Below are 13,629 nucleotides of genomic sequence, written 5' to 3' on the forward strand. Positions count from 1 at the left end.
AACTGGTAGTTGTTTACCTTCTACTATGAAGGGTAATTTGGGGCCAGGATGTTACAGAATAGGTGCTGTGGTGAAGCAGGTTTGCCTTCAGTTTGTTGAATGCTGCTTTAGAAGCTTCAGTACAATGGATTTTCTTTGGGCTTCCCTGCAGGAGGGAGGTGATGGGTATAGCTACCAGACTGTAGTTCCCAATGAAATGGCGTAGAAATTAGCAAACCCCAGGAAGTGCTGAAGTTCCTTAACGTTCTTGAGTAGAGGCCACTCCTCACTGCCTTGACCTTGCTTTGATCCATCTCTATTCCACCTTGTGAAATTACATAGCTGAGAAATGTGATGATATCCCTGTGGAACTCACACTTTTCTGCTTTGACATACAGTTGATGATGAGCGAGGCATGAGCGGACCAAGGGTACATGGAGAATGTGTTCTTACATGGTAGCAGAGTAAATCAGGATATCGTCAATGTAGATTTAGCATGTAGGTTGTGGTTAAGCATGTCTTTGACGATCTTATTGATGAAAGATTGGAAGACAGCTGAAACATTGGTTAATCCGTTTGACATCATTAAATACTCTTAGTGCCCCAGGGTGGTGTAAAAGGCCATTTCCATTTGTCTCCCTCCGTTGTCTTCCCGTGGTGGGTGGAAATCTAGTCCATAGTGGCTGACTGGCTGGGAAGCTCTGCTAATCAGTTGCTGATACATGAGGTTGTCCAAACGAATGGCCATGGTAATGTATTGGGCTAGCAATGTCTCTGTGTCATGGTAGACCCTCATAAAAAATCACCTGAAAGGAAGTGTCATTCCAACCACATTGAGCAGCTAGTGTACGAAATCTTACTGCATAATCAGCCACCATATTGTTCCCCTGGCATAGTTGCAGCAGCTGCACAGACACATCCCTACCACCCGTTGGATATTGAAACACTTTCGTTATGAGACTGACAAAATATGAAAATAAAAACCAAACCTGAGGATCGCTGTCCCATACAGCAGATGCCCAGTCCAGTGCTTTTCCTGTGAGAAGGGACAGAGAAATGCACATTTAGTGTTCTCATCATGGTACATATCCAGTTGTTGGGAAATATATTGCACTGACACAGGAACCTTGGCAGAGCTCCACGAATTTCTCCGCTATAGTGTCAGGAACAGCCAGGCCTAGAGAGGGTGAAATTCTGAAGCCTGCTTCTTCGTGTGTGTGTGTGTCTCATTCCTGTTGTGTCAGGAGGTCTGGGTTCGTGCCCCGCACGGTGCGCAAACTGTGACAGAATCACCGACATTCTTCGAGACCTAGTGGGATTTCCAGCTTGTTCCTGCCTACAATGAGGTATTGCAGTCCATGACCCCGGATCCCAGGTGGATGACGTCCGACAGACCACCTGCCCTGGAAAAGCTTGAGCAGGTGGTCCCCCTTCCTGTTTCCCCAGTGTGGTGCCTCCATCCTGGTCGAGGACATTGCTCTGTGGAGGGCGCTTCCCCCCTTTCTCATTTACGTGTCGGATGTTGCAATATCCCCAGGACCTGGGGCACCGCCGTGGACTGCGTTTATGAACTTCATCATGCCTTGTACCTCCCCTCTATATGAACTACATCTTTTGCTGATCCCTGGAGCGCTGTGGTAGCTTGCTGGAGGTGCTTCAGGAGCCTCGTCTTAGAGGGGGGGTTATGTCAGGAACAGCTGGACAGATCCCTGCCAGGCCCGGAGAGGGCGATGGCAGGTGAAATTCTGAAGCCTGCTTCTTCGTGTGTGTTGTCATGCCCTGTCCATTGTTCTCATTCCTGTTGTGTCACCTGTATCCCATTAGCACTAATGTCTATCCCTATGAATGGAGATCCTTGTGTTCATGTCTTTATCTGTGATTGTTAAGTATGCTGTGGTTTTGTGTCAGGTTTTTTTTGGCATGTCCAGGTTATGGTTTAGGTTTTGTTTCTTGTTTTGTTTTATACCACACAATGTCTAGTGTTACATTAGTTGTCTTCTGTCCTGTGTTTATGTAATAAAAGCAGCGCTTCGCTGTATCCTGTGTCTGGGTCTCCTTTCATGGCATGTTTTATTAAAGAAAGTAAACAATCCAAATCGTAATCCGAAAGTCAAGTCAAAGAATGTAGCAAAAACCAAACCAAATAGACAAAACACTAAGACAAACAAATCTGAAAACCACAAAGACGTTGGTAAGTTGGCGTGCATGTGGCTTAAATTTACGTAGAAACCCAGAAGCAGATGATCGATCTATCTATCTATCTATCTATCTATCTATCTATCTATCTATCTATCTATCTATCTATCTATCTATCTATCTATCTATCTATGTATTACATGCTGAGAGATGATTGTATTGAATGCTGAAATGAAGTCTTTATTTAACATTCATATGTATATGTCCTTATTGTCCAGGTGGGTGAGGGGCATGTGAAGGGTTGTGGTGATGGCATCATCCATGGAGTGGTTTGGATGATACGTAAACTGCATGAGGTCCAGTGAGGGTGGTAGCTGGATCTTAATGTTCCTCATGACAAGCCTCTCGACGCATTTCATCACAATGTGTGTAAGTGCAATGGGATGGTAGGTATTGAGGCAGGAAACCACAGACTTCTTTGGCATAGGAACAACGGTGGTGCTCATGGAAATGTTGAAGATATCATTGAGGACATCCACTAGCTGTTCTGCACATTCCCTGAGCACTCTGCCAGGAATGTTGTCTGGTCCAGCAGACTTCCGTGGGTTAACTCATGTCAGCTGTGGAAAGACAGACCACCTGATCGTTGGGAGTAGGGATGGTCTACCTTGCCGCTATGTTGTTTTGTACCTCAAACCGAGCGTAGAAGTTGTTCAGTGCATCTGGGAGAGAGGCATCACTGTCACAGGCAGGTGATGTTGTCTTGTAGTTCATGATTGCCTATATGGTCTGGCACATGCACCACTGTCCTGAAAGTGGCAGTGGATTCTCTTTGTGTGTGCGTGCTTCACATCTCTGATGCCTCTGGACAGTTTGGTCCTTGCTATTTTTAAGGCCGTCTTATCCTCTGGCCTGACAGGAAGAGTCTCTGGTCTTCAGCAGCGCATGCACCACAGTGGCTTCTGGTTGGAGTGTGTGGTGAGGGTCTTGGGGCTGGTCACATCATCAATGCATTCACCAATGTAGCTGGTCACTGATGCCATGTACTACTCTGAATTGATAGAGTAACCATTGGTTACATGTGCAAAACAGTCCTGAAGAGCAGAGGTGGCTCCAGCTGGCCAGGTTTTTACCTGTTGCAGAACTAGTTTAAAGTGTCTGACGAGCGGTCTGCAGGCTGAATGGGAGACTGGCTGCGGTGGCTGGCATTGTAAACTCTTTACCTCTCAACTTGCGGTGAGTCCGTTCAGCAGCTTTGAAAAAGAGTACATCGGATTCCATGGAGCAGCATGGAAACAATTGTCAGAGAGGAATTTTTTACCACTCCAGAGCCTATGATTTGTGTGCTGCACTTTTTCTTTGCAAATTCATCAACTTGCAGTGAGTCTGTTCATCAATATTGAAAGAGAGCACCTTAAGCCTGAATCCCTTGCCCAGTCGAGCATCCCGCCGACTCCCGCCGCAGTTGTACACTTTTAGGTTCTGCACTTTCTCTGTGGAAGTAAATGGTCTTGCAGTCAGTCTGTTAATCAGCTTTGAAAATGAGCACCTCGGATTCCATGGAGCAGCATGGAAACAATTGTCAGAGAGGAATTTTTGACACTCCAGAGCCTATGATTTGTGTGCTGCACTTTTTCTTTGCAAATTCATCAACTTGCAGTGAGTCTGTTCATCAATATTGAAAGAGAGCACCTTAAGCCTGAATCCCTTGCCCAGTCGAGCATCCCGCCGACTCCCGCCGCAGTTGTACACTTTTAGGTTCTGCACTTTCTCTGTGGAAGTAAATGGTCTTGCAGTCAGTCTGTTAATCAGCTTTGAAAATGAGCACCTCGGATTCCTTGGAGCAGCATGGAACCCATCCCCAAGCCTTGTCCGAGCAGAATTGTTGATGCTCCAGAGCCTATGCTCGTATGCCTAAACCAATTCCTCAAAACCGGACTGTGCATTGGCCGGGAAGCGAACCCGGGAAAGCGAATTCTACCACTGAACCAACAATGCTTACATGCTTGGCACAGGAGCACCCCCGGCTGTGGTGGCCGGCATTTTTACCGCTCGCTCTCGAGCTACTACTGTCGTCACCTGTTTACCTTTTCCTGCGGCACCAGAAATTTGCCCAATCTAATGTTACTCATGTCTAATAGCTCAGAAAGCAGCTGCGCCTGTCACCGTTTGCCCAACCAATGATTACATGCCGGGCTCAGGAGCGCCCCGGCTGCGGTGTCTGGCATTTTTACCGCTCCCTCTCAAGCTACTTCTGTCATCACCTGTTTACCTTTTCCTGTGGCGCTAGATATTTGCCCAACCTAACGTTACTCATGTCATGGTTTGTATGCTCTTGTGTTCTGCACTTTCCCCTTGGAAATCAACATTTTTGCAGTCAGTCTGCAGCAGCATGGAACCTATCCCCAAGCGGGATTGGTGACGCGCCTCTGCTAGTATAGCTAGACCAATGCCTCAAAAGCTGGTAGTGCATTGGCCGGGAATCGAACCCGGGCCTCCCGCGTGGCAGGCGAGAATTCTACCACTGAACCACCAATGCTTAACTACCAAGCTCAGGAGCACCTGCGGCTGCGGTGGCCGGCATATTTACTGCTCCCTCTCGAATTACTTCTGTCGTCGCCTGTTTACCTTTTCCCTATCCCTAAATTTGCCCTACCTAATGTTACTCATGTCTAATAGCTCAGAAAGCAGCCACGCCTGTCTGCCATCTATGCAACTCCTACCCTCAACTTGACCCCTTTTGTCCTTTTTTTGGTCTGGTTGAGCTACAATGACTGTTCAGCCATGTGATCAGAGTTCAACTTCATGTGCTGCGCTTCTTCTTTGCCAATTTGTCAACTTGCATTGAGTCTGTTCATCAATATTGAAAGAGAGCACCTTAAGCCTGAATCCCTTGCGCAGTCGAGCATCCCGCCGGCTCCCGCCGCAGTTTGTACACTTTCAGATTCTGCACTTTCTCTGTGGAAATAAATGGTCTTGCAGTCAGTCTGTTAATCAGCTTTGAAAAGGAGCACCTCAGATTCCTTGGAGCAGCATGGAACCCATCCCCAAGCGGAATTGTTGATGCTCCAGAGCCTATGCTCGAATGCCTAAACCAATTCCACAAAACCTGGCTGTGCATTGGCCGGGAATCGAACCCGGGCCTCCCGCGTGGCAGGCGAGAATTCTACCACTGAAACACCAATGCTTACATGCCTAGCTCAGGAGCGCCCCCGGCTGCGGTGGCCGACATTTTTAGCGCTCCATCTCAAGCTTCTTCTGTCGTCACCTGTTTACCTTTTCCTGCTGCGCCAGAAATTTGCCCAATGAAACGGTGCTCATGTCTAAGATTTAAGAATGCAACCGAGCCTGTCCGCCATTTTTACACCTGTTCGGCCTGTCTTCTACTGAGCCCTTTGTCCTTTTTTAGTTTCGCTTGAGCTGTGATTACTGTTCAGCCATTGGATCAGAGTTCAGCTTCGTGTGTTGCACTTTTTCTTTGTAAATTTGTCAACTTGCAGTGAGTCTGTTCATCAAATTTGAAAGAAAGCACATTAAGCGCAAGTCCCTTGCATAGTCGAGTGGCACTGAGTCCCACCACAGTGTGTACGCCTTTGTGCTCTGCACTTTCTCTTTGGAACAGTATGGTCTTCCAACCAGTCTGTTACTCAGCTTTGAAAAAGAGCTCCTCAGATTCCTTGGAGCAGCGTGGAACTGCTCCAGAAGCCCTGTCTGAGCGGAAATGGTGACGCTCTTAAGATGCTCTTCGGGTGAAGCCTGTTGCCACAAAAGTAGGCCGCGTGTTTTATGTTTGTTTTTCCTGTCTTCCACGTGAACCCTTTGTACTTTTTTCTGTTTTGGTTGAGCTGTGATTACTGTTCAGACGTTCAGACAGAGTTCACCTTTGTGTGCTGTGCTTTTTCTTTGCAAATTCATCAACTTGTGGTGAGTCTGTTCATCAGATTTGAAAGATATAACCTTAAGCCTGAATCCTTTGTGCAGTCGAGGATCCTGTCGACTCCCGCCGTGGTTTGTATGCTCTTGTGTTCTGCGCTTTCCCTATGGAAATCAACATTTTTGCAGTCAGTCTGCAGCAGCATGGAACCTATCCCCAAGAGGGATTGGTGACGCTCCTCTGCTCGTATAGCTAGACCAATGCCTCAAAAGGCTGGGCGTGCATTGGCCGGGAATCGAACCCGGGCCTCCCGCGTGGCAGGCGAGAATTCTACCACTGAACCACCAATGCTTACCCACCAGGCTCAGGAGCACCTGCAGCTGCGGTGGCTGGCATTTTTACTGGTCCCTCTCGAGCTACTTCTGTCGTCACCTGTTTACCTTTTCCTGCGGCGCCAGAAATTTGCCCAACCTAACATTACTCATGTCTAATAGCTCAGAAAGCAGCCACGCCTGTCTGCCATCTATGCAACTCCTACCCTCAACATGACCCCTTTTGTCCTTTTTTTGGTCTGGTTGAGCTACAATGACTGTTCAGCAATGTGATCAGAGTTCACCTTCATGTGCTGCGCTTCTTCTTTGCCAATTTGTCAACTTGCATTGAGTCTGTTCATCAATATTGAAAGAGAGCACCTTAAGCCTGAATCCCTTGCGCAGTCGAGCATCCCGCCGGCTCCCGCCGCAGTTTGTACGCTTTCAGATTCTGCACTTTCTCTGTGGAAATAAATGGTCTTGCAGTCAGTCTGTTAATCAGCTTTGAAAAGGAGCACCTCAGATTCCTTGGAGCAGCATGGAACCCATCCCCAAGCGGAATTGTTGATGCTCCAGAGCCTATGCTCGAATGCCTAAACCAATTCCGCAAAACCTGGCTGTGCATTGGCCGGGAATCGAACCCGGGCCTCCCGCGTGGCAGGCGAGAATTCTACCACTGAAACACCAATGCTTACATGCCTAGCTCAGGAGCGCCCCCGGCTGCGGTGGCCGACATTTTTAGCGCTCCATCTCAAGCTTCTTCTGTCGTCACCTGTTTACCTTTTCCTGCTGCGCCAGAAATTTGCCCAATGAAACGGTGCTCATGTCTAAGATTTAAGAATGCAACCGAGCCTGTCCGCCATTTTTACACCTGTTCGGCCTGTCTTCTACTGAGCCCTTTGTCCTTTTTTAGTTTCGCTTGAGCTGTGATTACTGTTCAGCCATTGGATCAGAGTTCACCTTCGTGTGTTGCACTTTTTCTTTGTAAATTTGTCAACATGCAGTGAGTCTGTTCATCAAATTTGAAAGAAAGCACATTAAGCGCAAGTCCCTTGCATAGTCAAGCGGCACTGAGTCCCACCACAGTGTGTACGCCTTTGTGCTCTGCACTTTCTCTTTGGAACAGTATGGTCTTCCAACCAGTCTGTTACTCAGCTTTGAAAAAGAGCTCCTCAGATTCCTTGGAGCAGCATGGAACTGCTCCAGAAGCCCTGTCTGAGCTGAAATGGTGACGCTCTTAAGATGCTCTTCGGGTGAAGCCTGTTGCCACAAAAGTAGGCTGCGTGTTTTATGTTTGTTTTTCCTGTCTTCCACGTGAGCCCTTTGTACTTTTTTCTGTTTTGGTTGAGCTGTGATTACTGTTCAGACGTTCAGACAGAGTTCACCTTTGTGTGCTGTGCTTTTTCTTTGCAAATTCATCAACTTGTGGTGAGTCTGTTCATCAGATTTGAAAGATATAACCTCAAGCCTGAATCCCTTGCGCAGTCGAGCATCCCGCCGGCTCCCGCCGCAGTTTGTACGCTTTCAGATTCTGCACTTTCTCTGTGGAAATAAATGGTCTTGCAGTCAGTCTGTTAATCAGCTTTGAAAAGGAGCACCTCAGATTCCTTGGAGCAGCATGGAACCCATCCCCAAGCGGAATTGTTGATGCTCCAGAGCCTATGCTCGAATGCCTAAACCAATTCCGCAAAACCTGGCTGTGCATTGGCCGGGAATCGAAGCCGGGCCTCCCGCGTGGCAGGCGAGAATTCTACCACTGAAACACCAATGCTTACATGCCTAGCTCAGGAGCGCCCCCGGCTGCGGTGGCCGACATTTTTAGCGCTCCATCTCAAGCTTCTTCTGTCGTCACCTGTTTACCTTTTCCTGCTGCGCCAGAAATTTGCCCAATGAAACGGTGCTCATGTCTAAGATTTAAGAATGCAACCGAGCCTGTCCGCCATTTTTACACCTGTTCGGCCTGTCTTCTACTGAGCCCTTTGTCCTTTTTTAGTTTCGCTTGAGCTGTGATTACTGTTCAGCCATTGGATCAGAGTTCAGCTTCGTGTGTTGCACTTTTTCTTTGTAAATTTGTCAACTTGCAGTGAGTCTGTTCATCAAATTTGAAAGAAAGCACATTAAGCGCAAGTCCCTTGCATAGTCGAGCGGCACTGAGTCCCACCACAGTGTGTACGCCTTTGTGCTCTGCACTTTCTCTTTGGAACAGTATGGTCTTCCAACCAGTCTGTTACTCAGCTTTGAAAAAGAGCTCCTCAGATTCCTTGGAGCAGCGTGGAACTGCTCCAGAAGCCCTGTCTGAGCGGAAATGGTGACGCTCTTAAGATGCTCTTCGGGTGAAGCCTGTTGCCACAAAAGTAGGCCGCGTGTTTTATGTTTGTTTTTCCTGTCTTCCACGTGAACCCTTTGTACTTTTTTCTGTTTTGGTTGAGCTGTGATTACTGTTCAGACGTTCAGACAGAGTTCACCTTTGTGTGCTGTGCTTTTTCTTTGCAAATTCATCAACTTGTGGTGAGTCTGTTCATCAGATTTGAAAGATATAACCTTAAGCCTGAATCCTTTGTGCAGTCGAGGATCCTGTCGACTCCCGCCGTGGTTTGTATGCTCTTGTGTTCTGCGCTTTCCCTATGGAAATCAACATTTTTGCAGTCAGTCTGCAGCAGCATGGAACCTATCCCCAAGAGGGATTGGTGACGCTCCTCTGCTCGTATAGCTAGACCAATGCCTCAAAAGGCTGGGCGTGCATTGGCCGGGAATCGAACCCGGGCCTCCCGCGTGGCAGGCGAGAATTCTACCACTGAACCACCAATGCTTACCCACCAGGCTCAGGAGCACCTGCAGCTGCGGTGGCTGGCATTTTTACTGGTCCCTCTCGAGCTACTTCTGTCGTCACCTGTTTACCTTTTCCTGCGGCGCCAGAAATTTGCCCAACCTAACATTACTCATGTCTAATAGCTCAGAAAGCAGCCACGCCTGTCTGCCATCTATGCAACTCCTACCCTCAACATGACCCCTTTTGTCCTTTTTTTGGTCTGGTTGAGCTACAATGACTGTTCAGCAATGTGATCAGAGTTCACCTTCATGTGCTGCACTTCTTCTTTGCCAATTTGTCAACTTGCATTGAGTCTGTTCATCAATATTGAAAGAGAGCACCTTAAGCCTGAATCCCTTGCGCAGTCGAGCATCCCGCCGGCTCCCGCCGCAGTTTGTACGCTTTCAGATTCTGCACTTTCTCTGTGGAAATAAATGGTCTTGCAGTCAGTCTGTTAATCAGCTTTGAAAAGGAGCACCTCAGATTCCTTGGAGCAGCATGGAACCCATCCCCAAGCGGAATTGTTGATGCTCTAGAGCCTATGCGCGAATGCCTAAACCAATTCCTCAAAACCTGGCTGTGCATTGGCCGGGAATCAAACCCGGGCCTCCCGCGTGGCAGGCGAGAATTCTACCACTGAAACACCAATGCTTACATGCCTAGCTCAGGAGCGCCCCCGGCTGCGGTGGCCGACATTTTTAGCGCTCCATCTCAAGCTTCTTCTGTCGTCACCTGTTTACCTTTTCCTGCTGCACCAGAAATTTGCCCAATGAAACGGTGCTCATGTCTAAGATTTAAGAATGCAACCGAGCCTGTCCGCCATTTTTACACCTGTTCGGCCTGTCTTCTACTGAGCCTTTTGTCCTTTTTTAGTTTCGCTTGAGCTGTGATTACTGTTCAGCCATTGGATCAGAGTTCACCTTCGTGTGTTGCACTTTTTCTTTTTTTTATAATTCAAGTTTTTATTGTTTTCATTCGGTACATGACAATATCATACAAAACACAGATCACAACTCTATACAAATACTGTATGTTAGGTCAGAATATACACAGTGGCTGCGGTTAATGGAAATAGACAAATACTAACTAAGGACAGAGAAAGTGAAAAGTCACAATTATTGTGTCATGTGAAAAGCCAGCGTCACAAAGTTCCAAAAGTCTTCCCAGATCGGAATGTCCACAGGAACCCCTGCACTGTTCTTATTATGTAGTTTGTTAAGCAGACGTTCATACGAAGCTGTCTTTGTCATTATGTTGAGCCATTCTTTAAACTCTGGGGTTTTGGGGGTTTTCCAGTGTCTCAAGATGACTGGGGATCGCAGAGATCCCCACCATGATCACTCCAAACATTCCCCTTGTAATATTTGGCATCTGCTCCTTATCTCCCAACAAACACAACCTTGGTGACAATGGTATTGTTGTTCCAAGCCATGTACTCAAAATGCTTAAGGTTTGGCACCATAAAGGCTGAATAAGTGGACACTCCCAGATACAATGAATAAAAGTACCGCTGTCCTTTTGACATTTCCAACAGACATCATTGTGTGTCAAACCCATTCTGTTGAGTCTAAGAGGTGTCAGATAAAACCTGTGTGATTTTATACTGCGTAAATTGTCCTCTAGCTTCTCTTACAAATTTACCTGTGTTTGACAAAATACTTTTCCACTCTTCACCCCCTATTACAATCCCCATATCATTTTCCCATATTTTCTTTAAGTTAATGCAGTCACTACTGAGCACCTGGTTGGTCATCCTGTAGAATACGGAGGCTTTTTGTTGTGGGGGAGGCAGTTTTAGGAAGTCCAAGACATGAGTTCCGTCCGTTTGCTGAATTTTTGTGGAAACACAGTTTCTAATTTGAAGATATTTCCAGAAATGATCTTTTCCATTTAAATTATACTCATGTACAAGATTATTATAAGACATAAATACACTTTTCAAACAAATCTGACACAGTACACAAGCCATTCATATGCCATTTCTTCCAATATATGGGTGACTTCCCAATACAAATAGCGGGATTATACCATAGGGAAGAGTATGTTTGTTTACATTGTGATAATTTATGCATCCTGTGAATCTTCGCCCATACCTCTCTTGAGTGCTTCATCAAGGTTTGTGGTTGTATCTAGACATTGAGACAAATACTCAATAGAGCTATATGGCCATGACAAGGTTTTCTCAATGGTAACCCAGTCAAATTGAGTATCATTGTTCCAGTGCTTGGCCAATTTGGCCATTTCAAAGGATATCTGATAGAGCCGAAGATCTGATAATCCCAACCCTCCCTTATCCCGAGATACACGTAGTGTGTTAAACTTTATCCTGGGTCTTTTCCCACTCCATAGGAAACGTTTATCCATCATGTCATATTGATTAAAGATCAACTGTGGTATTGAGAGTGGTAGCATCATAAGCACGTAATTAAGCTGAGGTGAAACCACCATCTTAATTATATTCACCTTCCCCCATAAAGTTAACTGAATTTTCCCCCATTTCTCCAAGTTATTTCTTATGTTTTGTAGAAGCGGTCCCAGATTTAGCATAGGGGTCTCTTCTAATTCCCTGCTTATCGTGATACCCAAATATTTTATCCCTCTTCAGCTCCACCTAAAGCCAAATCTAGCTACCATATTTGCATTACATATTCCGGATATGGGCATAGCTTCCAACTTCATCCAGTTAATTTTATATCCAGACACATTAGAATAGGATTGAACTAATTCCATTAAGTGAAGTAAGGACTTATCTGGATATAAAAACAATTTATGCTCTTTGTCACCTCCCCATGCACCTGGAATGTTTTTGTTAGCCCTAATAGCAATGGCCAATGGTTCTAGTGTGATATTGAACAATAATGGTGACAGGGGGCACCCCTGTCGTGTCCCCCTGGTGAGGTCAAAAGATGGAGAAACTTTGCTGTTGGTGATCACACATGCCCTAGGTGTCTTGTATAATGTTCGAATTCACTTGATGAAACAAGGCCCAAACCCAAAACCAGCCAAAGTTGAGAACAAAAATTCCCAGTGAACCCGATCAAACGCCTTCTCTGCGTCAAGTGAAAGGGCAACGATTGGATCAGTTTTATCTCTGTTTAGCCAAATTAGATGGAGTAACCTTCTCATGTTATCTGTTGATGACCTGTTCATCATGAATCCAACTTGATCAGGGTTTATAATACTGGGTAAAACCTTCTCTAACTGTAACGCAAGAATTTTACTAAGGATCTTGCAGTCCACATTAATCAGACTTATTGGTCGATAATTTGAGGGTTCGGTGGGATCCCTATCTTTCTTAGGGATCACCAATATTAGAGCGTCATCAAAAGAGGAGGGGAGAGATCCACTAGCATATGCCGAGTTATATACTTCTATTAATTTGGGTGCAAGTAAATCTATATACTGTTTATAATACTCAACTGGGAGCCCATCCAACCCTGCTGACTTTTCATTCCACATAATAGATACAGCTTTTCTAACTTCAAGTTCTGTTATTGGACCTTCTAACATATTCATTTTCTCTAGGGATAATTTAGGCATTTTAAACTTGGAGAAAAAACTGAGCAGTTCTTCCTGCTTAAAGCTAACACCAACAGTGTACAAGTCTTTGTAAAATTTCTGTACTATGTTATTTATCTCCTTTGTTGATGTTACTATTGTGTTTCCTTTCTTGATAGCTGTTATTAAATTACATGTATGCTTTTGCTTCAGCTGTCTCGCCAGCAGTTTGCCAGTCTTCTCCCCTTCCTCATAGAAAGTAGTTCCCAATCTAAATAGGGCATATTCCACCTTTTTGTTATAAATTTCCTGCAGTTCAAATTTGAGTTTACAAATCTTTTGATGTAATTGATTTGAGAAACACTGGGATAATTCTTTTTCAAGATTCTTTATTTTGTTATCTAATTCCTGTATTCTGTCCCGATCTTCCCTTTTCCTTTTAGATGCATAACCTATTATCTTCCCTCTGACATATGCCTTAGATGCTTCCCATTCACTTGATCTTTTTTCAGTACTGCCAGTATTAATTTTGAAGAAGGACTTTAAGTCTTTTTCTATGACAAACTGAAGGCCTCATGGGACAACAGTGAGGTGTTTAATCTCCATCTGCCTTTTCTCTCTTCATCACAATTAATGTCAATGCCTAACATCATGGCTGCATGATCTGACAAAGCGATAGCATTTATTTTGCAGTGGGTAACATGTTTTGCCAAAGTTTTGGAGATCAGAAACATATCAATTCTTGAGTGGGATTTATGACAGTGTGAGTAGAAGGTGTATTCCCTCTCACGTGGATTCACCAGACGCCAAATATCTGCTAATCCATTATCTTCACTCATCATATGAATTGCTGCTCTGTCTTTGGGATATGTTTGGCCACTAAATTTACTTTTATCTATAAAAGCATCCCACACTTGGTTAAAATCTCCAGCTAGTATTATATGGCCATCCGTTTCCCCTAAAATCTTATTTAAATCATAGAAAAAATGAGGATCCCCTGTATTTGGAGCGTAAATGTTACA

General features: G+C 45.4%; 7 non-coding genes across 7 annotated transcripts; all 7 read right to left on the minus strand.

Moving 5' to 3' along the window:
* Positions 1-4,583: 4,583 nt before the first annotated feature.
* trnag-gcc (transfer RNA glycine (anticodon GCC)) lies at positions 4,584-4,654 on the minus strand. The gene has a single exon. It is a non-coding gene; the product is annotated as a tRNA-Gly (tRNA).
* Positions 4,655-5,231: 577 nt separating this feature from the next.
* trnag-gcc (transfer RNA glycine (anticodon GCC)) lies at positions 5,232-5,302 on the minus strand. The gene has a single exon. It is a non-coding gene; the product is annotated as a tRNA-Gly (tRNA).
* A 967-nt stretch (positions 5,303-6,269) lies between these two features.
* On the minus strand, positions 6,270-6,340 carry trnag-gcc (transfer RNA glycine (anticodon GCC)). The gene has a single exon. It is a non-coding gene; the product is annotated as a tRNA-Gly (tRNA).
* Positions 6,341-6,920: 580 nt separating this feature from the next.
* trnag-gcc (transfer RNA glycine (anticodon GCC)) lies at positions 6,921-6,991 on the minus strand. The gene has a single exon. It is a non-coding gene; the product is annotated as a tRNA-Gly (tRNA).
* A 1,009-nt stretch (positions 6,992-8,000) lies between these two features.
* On the minus strand, positions 8,001-8,071 carry trnag-gcc (transfer RNA glycine (anticodon GCC)). Its single transcript has one exon. It is a non-coding gene; the product is annotated as a tRNA-Gly (tRNA).
* A 967-nt stretch (positions 8,072-9,038) lies between these two features.
* On the minus strand, positions 9,039-9,109 carry trnag-gcc (transfer RNA glycine (anticodon GCC)). The gene has a single exon. It is a non-coding gene; the product is annotated as a tRNA-Gly (tRNA).
* A 580-nt stretch (positions 9,110-9,689) lies between these two features.
* On the minus strand, positions 9,690-9,760 carry trnag-gcc (transfer RNA glycine (anticodon GCC)). The gene has a single exon. It is a non-coding gene; the product is annotated as a tRNA-Gly (tRNA).
* Between the last annotated feature and the right edge of the window lie 3,869 nt (positions 9,761-13,629).

This window comes from Hemibagrus wyckioides, linkage group LG03 (genome assembly GCF_019097595.1).
Source record: "Hemibagrus wyckioides isolate EC202008001 linkage group LG03, SWU_Hwy_1.0, whole genome shotgun sequence".
NCBI classification, from domain to species: Eukaryota; Metazoa; Chordata; class Actinopteri; order Siluriformes; family Bagridae; genus Hemibagrus; species Hemibagrus wyckioides.